The sequence below is a fragment of the Nerophis ophidion genome, linkage group LG02, assembly GCF_033978795.1.
Source record: "Nerophis ophidion isolate RoL-2023_Sa linkage group LG02, RoL_Noph_v1.0, whole genome shotgun sequence".
Classification (NCBI taxonomy): Eukaryota; Metazoa; Chordata; class Actinopteri; order Syngnathiformes; family Syngnathidae; genus Nerophis; species Nerophis ophidion.
In genome coordinates, this window is record NC_084612.1 from 70,403,293 (window position 1) to 70,409,292 (window position 6,000).

General features: G+C 39.7%; 1 protein-coding gene across 1 annotated transcript in view; it reads right to left on the reverse strand.

Annotated features, from left to right (window-relative positions):
- The window catches only part of LOC133544448 (G-protein coupled receptor 22), a 73,229-nt gene extending 67,489 nt beyond the window's left edge, over nucleotides 1–5,740 (reverse strand). The window contains exons 1-2 of the mRNA XM_061889768.1: nucleotides 5,605–5,740; nucleotides 5,370–5,517 (exon numbers count right to left, since the gene is read on the reverse strand). The gene's annotated coding sequence lies outside the window, so the exon portion shown is untranslated. The remainder of the gene's footprint in view (nucleotides 1–5,369; nucleotides 5,518–5,604) is intronic.
- Between the last annotated feature and the right edge of the window lie 260 nt (nucleotides 5,741–6,000).

The window sequence follows — 6,000 nt, forward strand, 5'->3', positions numbered from 1 at the left end:
ATATTCAAATGTTCCTCTGGGGAAAAGCCAACTGTCACGATATAAAGACAAGGAAAAAAAATGACATATGCAACAACGGTCTGGCAACGCCGCCTCACACGCTGCTGTGGGATGGCAGTCCACTCCTCAACCAGACGTCGTCTAGAGCAGTGGTTCTCAACCTTTTTTCAGTGATGTACGCCCTGTGAAATTTTTTTTAATTCAAGTACCCCCTAATCAGAGCAAAGCATTTTTGGTTGAAAAAAAGAAATAAAGAATTAAAATACAGCACTATGTCATCAGTTTCTGATTTATTAAATTGTAACACAGTGCAAAATATTGCTCATTTGTAGTGGTCTTTCTTGAACTATTTGGAAAAAAAGATATAACAATAACTAAACACTTGTTGAAAAATAAACAAGTGATTCAAATGTAAATAAAGATTTCTACACATAGAAGTAATCATCAACTTAAAGTGCCCTCTTTGGGGATTGTAATAGAGATCCATCTGGATTCATCAACTTAATTCTAAACATTTCTTCACAAAAAAAGAAATCTTTAACATCAACATTTATGGAACATGTCCACAAAAAAATCTATCTGTTAACACTGAATATTGTATTGTTGCATTTCTTTTCATAGTGTAGGAACTTACATTCCTATTTTGTTGAAGTATTATTCAATAAATATATATATAAAGGATTGTTGCTATTTTTAGAATATTTAAAAAAAATCTTACGTACCCCTTGGCATACCTTCAAGTACCCCCAGGGGTACGCATACCCCCATTTGAGAACCACTGGTCTAGAGCAGTGGTTCTCAACCTTTTTTCAGTGATGTACCTCCGGTGAACCTTTTTTTAATTCAAGTACCCCCTAATCAGAGTAAAGCATTTTTGGTGGAAAAAAAGAGATTAAGAAGTAAAATACAGCACTATGTCATCAGTTTCTGATTTATTAAATTGTATAATTGTGCAAAATATTGCTCATTTGTAGTGGTCTTTCTTGAACTATTTGGAAAATAAGATATAAAAATAACTAAAAACTTGTTGAAAAATAAACAAGTGATTCAATTATAAATAAAGATTTCTACACATAGAAGTAATCATCAACTTAAAGTGCCCTCTTTGGGGATTGTAATAGAGATCCATCTGGATTCATGAACTTAATTCTAAAAATTTCTTCATAAAAAAATAAATCTTTAACATCAACATTTATGGAACATGTCCACAAAAAATCTAGCTGTCAAAACTGAATATTGCATTGTTGCATTTCTTTTCACAGTTTATGAACTTACATTCATATTTTGTTGAAGTATTATTCAATAAATACAAAGCCTGTTTCCATGAGTTGGGAAATTGATTTAAATCTAAACGGAATACAATGATTTGCAAATCCTTTTCAACCCATATTCAATTGAATGCACTTCAAAGACAAGATATTTGATGTTCAAAATCATAAACTTTAATTTTTTTTTTGCAAATAATAATTAATTTAGAATTTCATGGCTGCAACACGTGCCAAAGTAGTTGGGAAAGGGCATGTTCACCACTGTGTTACATCACCTTTTCTTTTAACCACACTCAATAAACGTTTGGGAACTGAGGAAACTAATTGTTGAAGCTTTGAAAGTGGAATTCTTTCCCATTCTTGTTTTATGTAGAGCTTCAGTGGTTCAACAGTCCGGGGTCTCCGCTGTCCTATTTTACGCTTCATAATGCGCCACACATTTTCGATGGGAGACAGGTTTGGAGTGCAGGCGGGCCAGGAAAGTACCAGCACACTTTTTTTACGAAGCCACGCTGTTGTAACATTTTTCTTGCTGAAATAAGCAGGGGTGTCCATGATAACGTTGCTTAGATGACAACATATGTTGCTCCAAAACCTGTATGAACATTTCAACTTTAATGGTGCCTTCACAGATGTGTAAATTACCCATGCTTTGGGCACTAATGCACCCCCATACCATCACAGATGCTGGCTTTTGAACTTTGCGCCTATAACAATCCGAATGGTTATTTTCCTCTTTGTTCTGGAGGACACAACGTCCTCTGTTTCCAAATATAATTTGGAATGTGGACTCGTCAGACCATAGAACACCTTTCCACTTTGCACCAGTCTATCTTAGATGATCTCGGGCCCAGAGAAGCCAGCGACACTTTCCTGGGTGTTGTTGATAAATGGCTTTCACTTTGCATAGTAGAGTTTTAACGTGCACTTACTGATGTAGCGACCAAATATAGTTGCTGACAGTGGTTTTATCAAGTGTTCCTGAGCCCATGTGGTGATATCCTTTACACACTGATGTCGGTTTTTGATGCGGTACCGCCTGAGGGATCAAAGGTCTGTAATATCATCGCTTACGTGCAGTGATTTCTCCAGATTCTCTGAACCTTTTGATGATATTACGGACCGTAGATGGTGATATCCCTAAATTCCTTGCAATAGCTCGTTGAGAAATGTTGTTCAAAAACTGTTCGACAATTTGCTTACAAAGGGGTGTACCTCGCCCCATCCTTGTTTGTGAATTACTTAGCATTTCATGGAAGCTGATTTTACACCCAATCATGGCACCCACCTGTTCCCAATTAGCCTGCACACCTATGGGATGATCCATATAAGTGTTTGATGAGCATTCCTCAACTTTATCAGTATTTATTGCCACCTTTCCCAACTTCTTTGTCACGTGTCGTTGGCATCAAATTCTAAAGTTAATGATTATTTGCAAAAAAAAAAAAAAAAATTATCAGTTTGAACATCAAATATGTTGTCTTTGTAGCATATTTAACTGAATATGGGTTGAAAATGATTTGCAAATCATTGTATTCCATTTAGATTTACATCTAACACAATTTCCCAACTCATATGGAAACGAGGTTTGTACTTTCAATATTTAATGTTGTTACTTTACTTTTTCAGACATTTTTATTTCTATGCATATGTGAAGTGAATTATATTTATATAGCGCTTTTCTCTAGTGACTCAAAGCGCTTTACATAGTGAAACCCAATATCTAAGTTACATTCAAACCAGTGTGGGTGGCACTGAGAGCAGGTGGGTAAAGTGTCTTGCCCAAGGACACAACGGCAGTAACTAGGATGGCACAAGCGGGAATCGAACCTGCAACCCTCAAGTTGCTGGCACGGCCACTCTACCAACCGAGCTATGCCGCCCAAGTGTTCTAAAACAGTGGTTCTCAAAAGGGTTTACGCGTACCCCTGGGGGTACTAGAAGGTATGCCAAGGGGTATGTGAGATTAAAAAAAAAAAATTCAAAAATCCTAAATAAATATATAAATTCAATAAATATATTTATTGAATAATACTTCAACAAAATATGAATGTAAGTTCATAAACTGTGGAGAAAAAAATAGCTAGATTTTTTTGTGGACATGTTCCATAAATATTGATGTTAAGTATTTATTTTTTTTGTGAAGAAATGTTTAGAATTAAGTTGATGAATCCAGATGGATCTCTATTACAATCCCCAAAGAGGGCACTTTAAGTTGATGATTACTTCTATGTGTAGAAATCTTTATTCATAATTGAATCATTTGTTTAGTTTTTAGTTATTTTTATATATTTTTTTACCAAATAGTTCAAGAAAGACCACTACAAATGAGCAATATTTTGCACTGTTATACAATTTATTAAATCAGAAACTGATGACATAGTGCTGTATTTTACTTCTTTATCTCTTTTTTTCAACCAAAAATGCTTTGCTCTGATTATGAGGTACTTGAATTGAAAAAAATGTTCACAGGGGGTACATCACTGAAAAATGGTTGAGAACCTCTGTTCTAAAATACTGTTAATATTGTTTGTGTTCTTCAATCAGTTAGCATGAACATCTTTGACGTTAAAGATGTTATCAACCGTAATCGTGTATAAAATAACGAAATGGACCTTTTTTTTTGCTGAGTAACTAATTACTCTTACAAGGAGGTAACTGAGTTACTAACTTAGTCAATTATGGGGAGAAGAAATTTGTAACTGTGACTATCCATCCATCCATCCATTTTCTACCGCTTATTCCCTTTTGGGGTCGCGGGTGGGCGCTGGCGCCTATCTCAGCTACAATCGGGCGGAAGGCGGGGTACACCCTGGACAAGTCGCCACCTCATCGCAGGGCCAACACAGATAGACAAACAACATTCACACACTAGGGCCAATTTTAGTGTTGCCAATCAACCTATCCCCAGGTGCATGTCTTTGGAAGTGGGAGGAAGCCGGAGTACCCGGAGGGAACCCACGCATTCACGGGGAGAACATGCAAACTCCACACAGGAAGATCCCGAGCCTGGATTTGAACCCAGGACTGCAGGAACTTCGTATTGTGAGGCAGACGCACTAACCCCTCTGCCACAGTGAAGCCTAACTAATACATTTTTAAAGTGGGATGGCCAACACTCGCCTCTTGTCTTGCACGAAACAACGCAAACATTGCATGTTCTTTTTCTAGCCTGTGGCAAGAACTCACATCAGACGATCGCCCTCCCATAAAAATGCAAGCAATCAATATATGTGGGAATTTTCAGACATACCCTTGTACGCCGCAACCTACAAGCGCCACTTCATTATCCCAATCACACACCGCTGCGGGGTGGCAATCCACTCCTCAAGCGGGACTCCTCTCAAATCAGCCAGTGTCAAAGAGCTATTCGCACATATTCAGTGATGTAGAGGTCAGGCCGTTCTGTTCAGTCTCACCACCACATTGTCGAGGAAGGGCGGGGGTCTTGGAGGACTTGGGAAATATGGGATTGCAGCGAGGCTGCAGGAAATCTCATTTCCATATCTTTCTGCATTGAGACTGCCTTTAACGGGGAGAGCCTCGTTGCTGCCCCACAACACAACAATAGGTTTATGGACGCAGCATCAGCAGAGCCTCCTCACCCATCTCCTGACCAAACCACACAAGTTTCTCGGGCAGAATCTGGATTTATCTGAAGCTTTTTGACGAGCGCACACACTCCCGAGGCATCACTTAAAAGCGCGTAAGTGGTATAACATGTATTTTGTTACACCATCTCACATTTTGTCAACTTTGTGTGTTAAACGACACGTGCAAAATGGGGTTGATGAATTTTAACACTAATTTGTGGCGAATAACAACAGTGCAGCTCCCCACAATGAAGTAAGAGGCCCCGAAAATGAGCAACAACATCAAGCGTGTTCCATGCATGTGACTGAAGCAGCAGCAACAAAAGCCTCACTCACTTAATTCTAATAAAACGATCTTTAGTCACATTGACTTTCTTCCTCTGTTCACATAAAAGCTAAATTTTTACCTTCAAATGTTATTTCCTTCCAAGGAAAATACTCATCTTTATTGTGTTTGCTTTCCTTTTTAGAGCAAAATTTTTTTTATTATAGTAAGAAGTCAACTTACCATGTGGCGGGAAGAGTGGGAAGTCAGTTTACATCCTACGGCAGGTGTCCGTCTACCGTCGCCGGACCGGGTTCCACTCCAGCGCCTCGCAGGACAGCCGGCTGACAGCCCCCAAAACGTGACTGGAATATTTTGCCCGCCTTCTCTTCTAAATATTGTATAGCAAAGAGGAGGGTTGAGGGGGAGTGGAGTGGGGGGACGCTGCAGCACGCAGGTGTCACCCCTGTCGTTTTACCGTTTCAAAAAAATCCCGCACTCCGCACTCCACTTATCCACTGCGCCGCTGGCCACTTTGCAGCGTGTCATCACACACGCGGACCGGCCGAACGCATCTGCTCCCGAGCAAGCAGTCGCTCCGATACGCTGATCTGCAGGAGGATGGAGGGAGGTAGGGTGGGAGGGAGGGAGGATGGATGGTGTTTGTGGGAAGGGGGAGGAGTCAGGGATGCGGGAGTACAGGGATGAGGGAGGCAGAGATGCTTTTCACAAGGACGACCCGAGATTCCTCAAGGGTGAACGCTTCTTTTTAAAAATTGCATAGAGTCGGGCAAAAAAGTATTTAGTCAGCCACCGATTGTGCGAGTTCTCCCACTTCAAATGAAGACAGAGGTCTGTAATTTTCATCATAGGT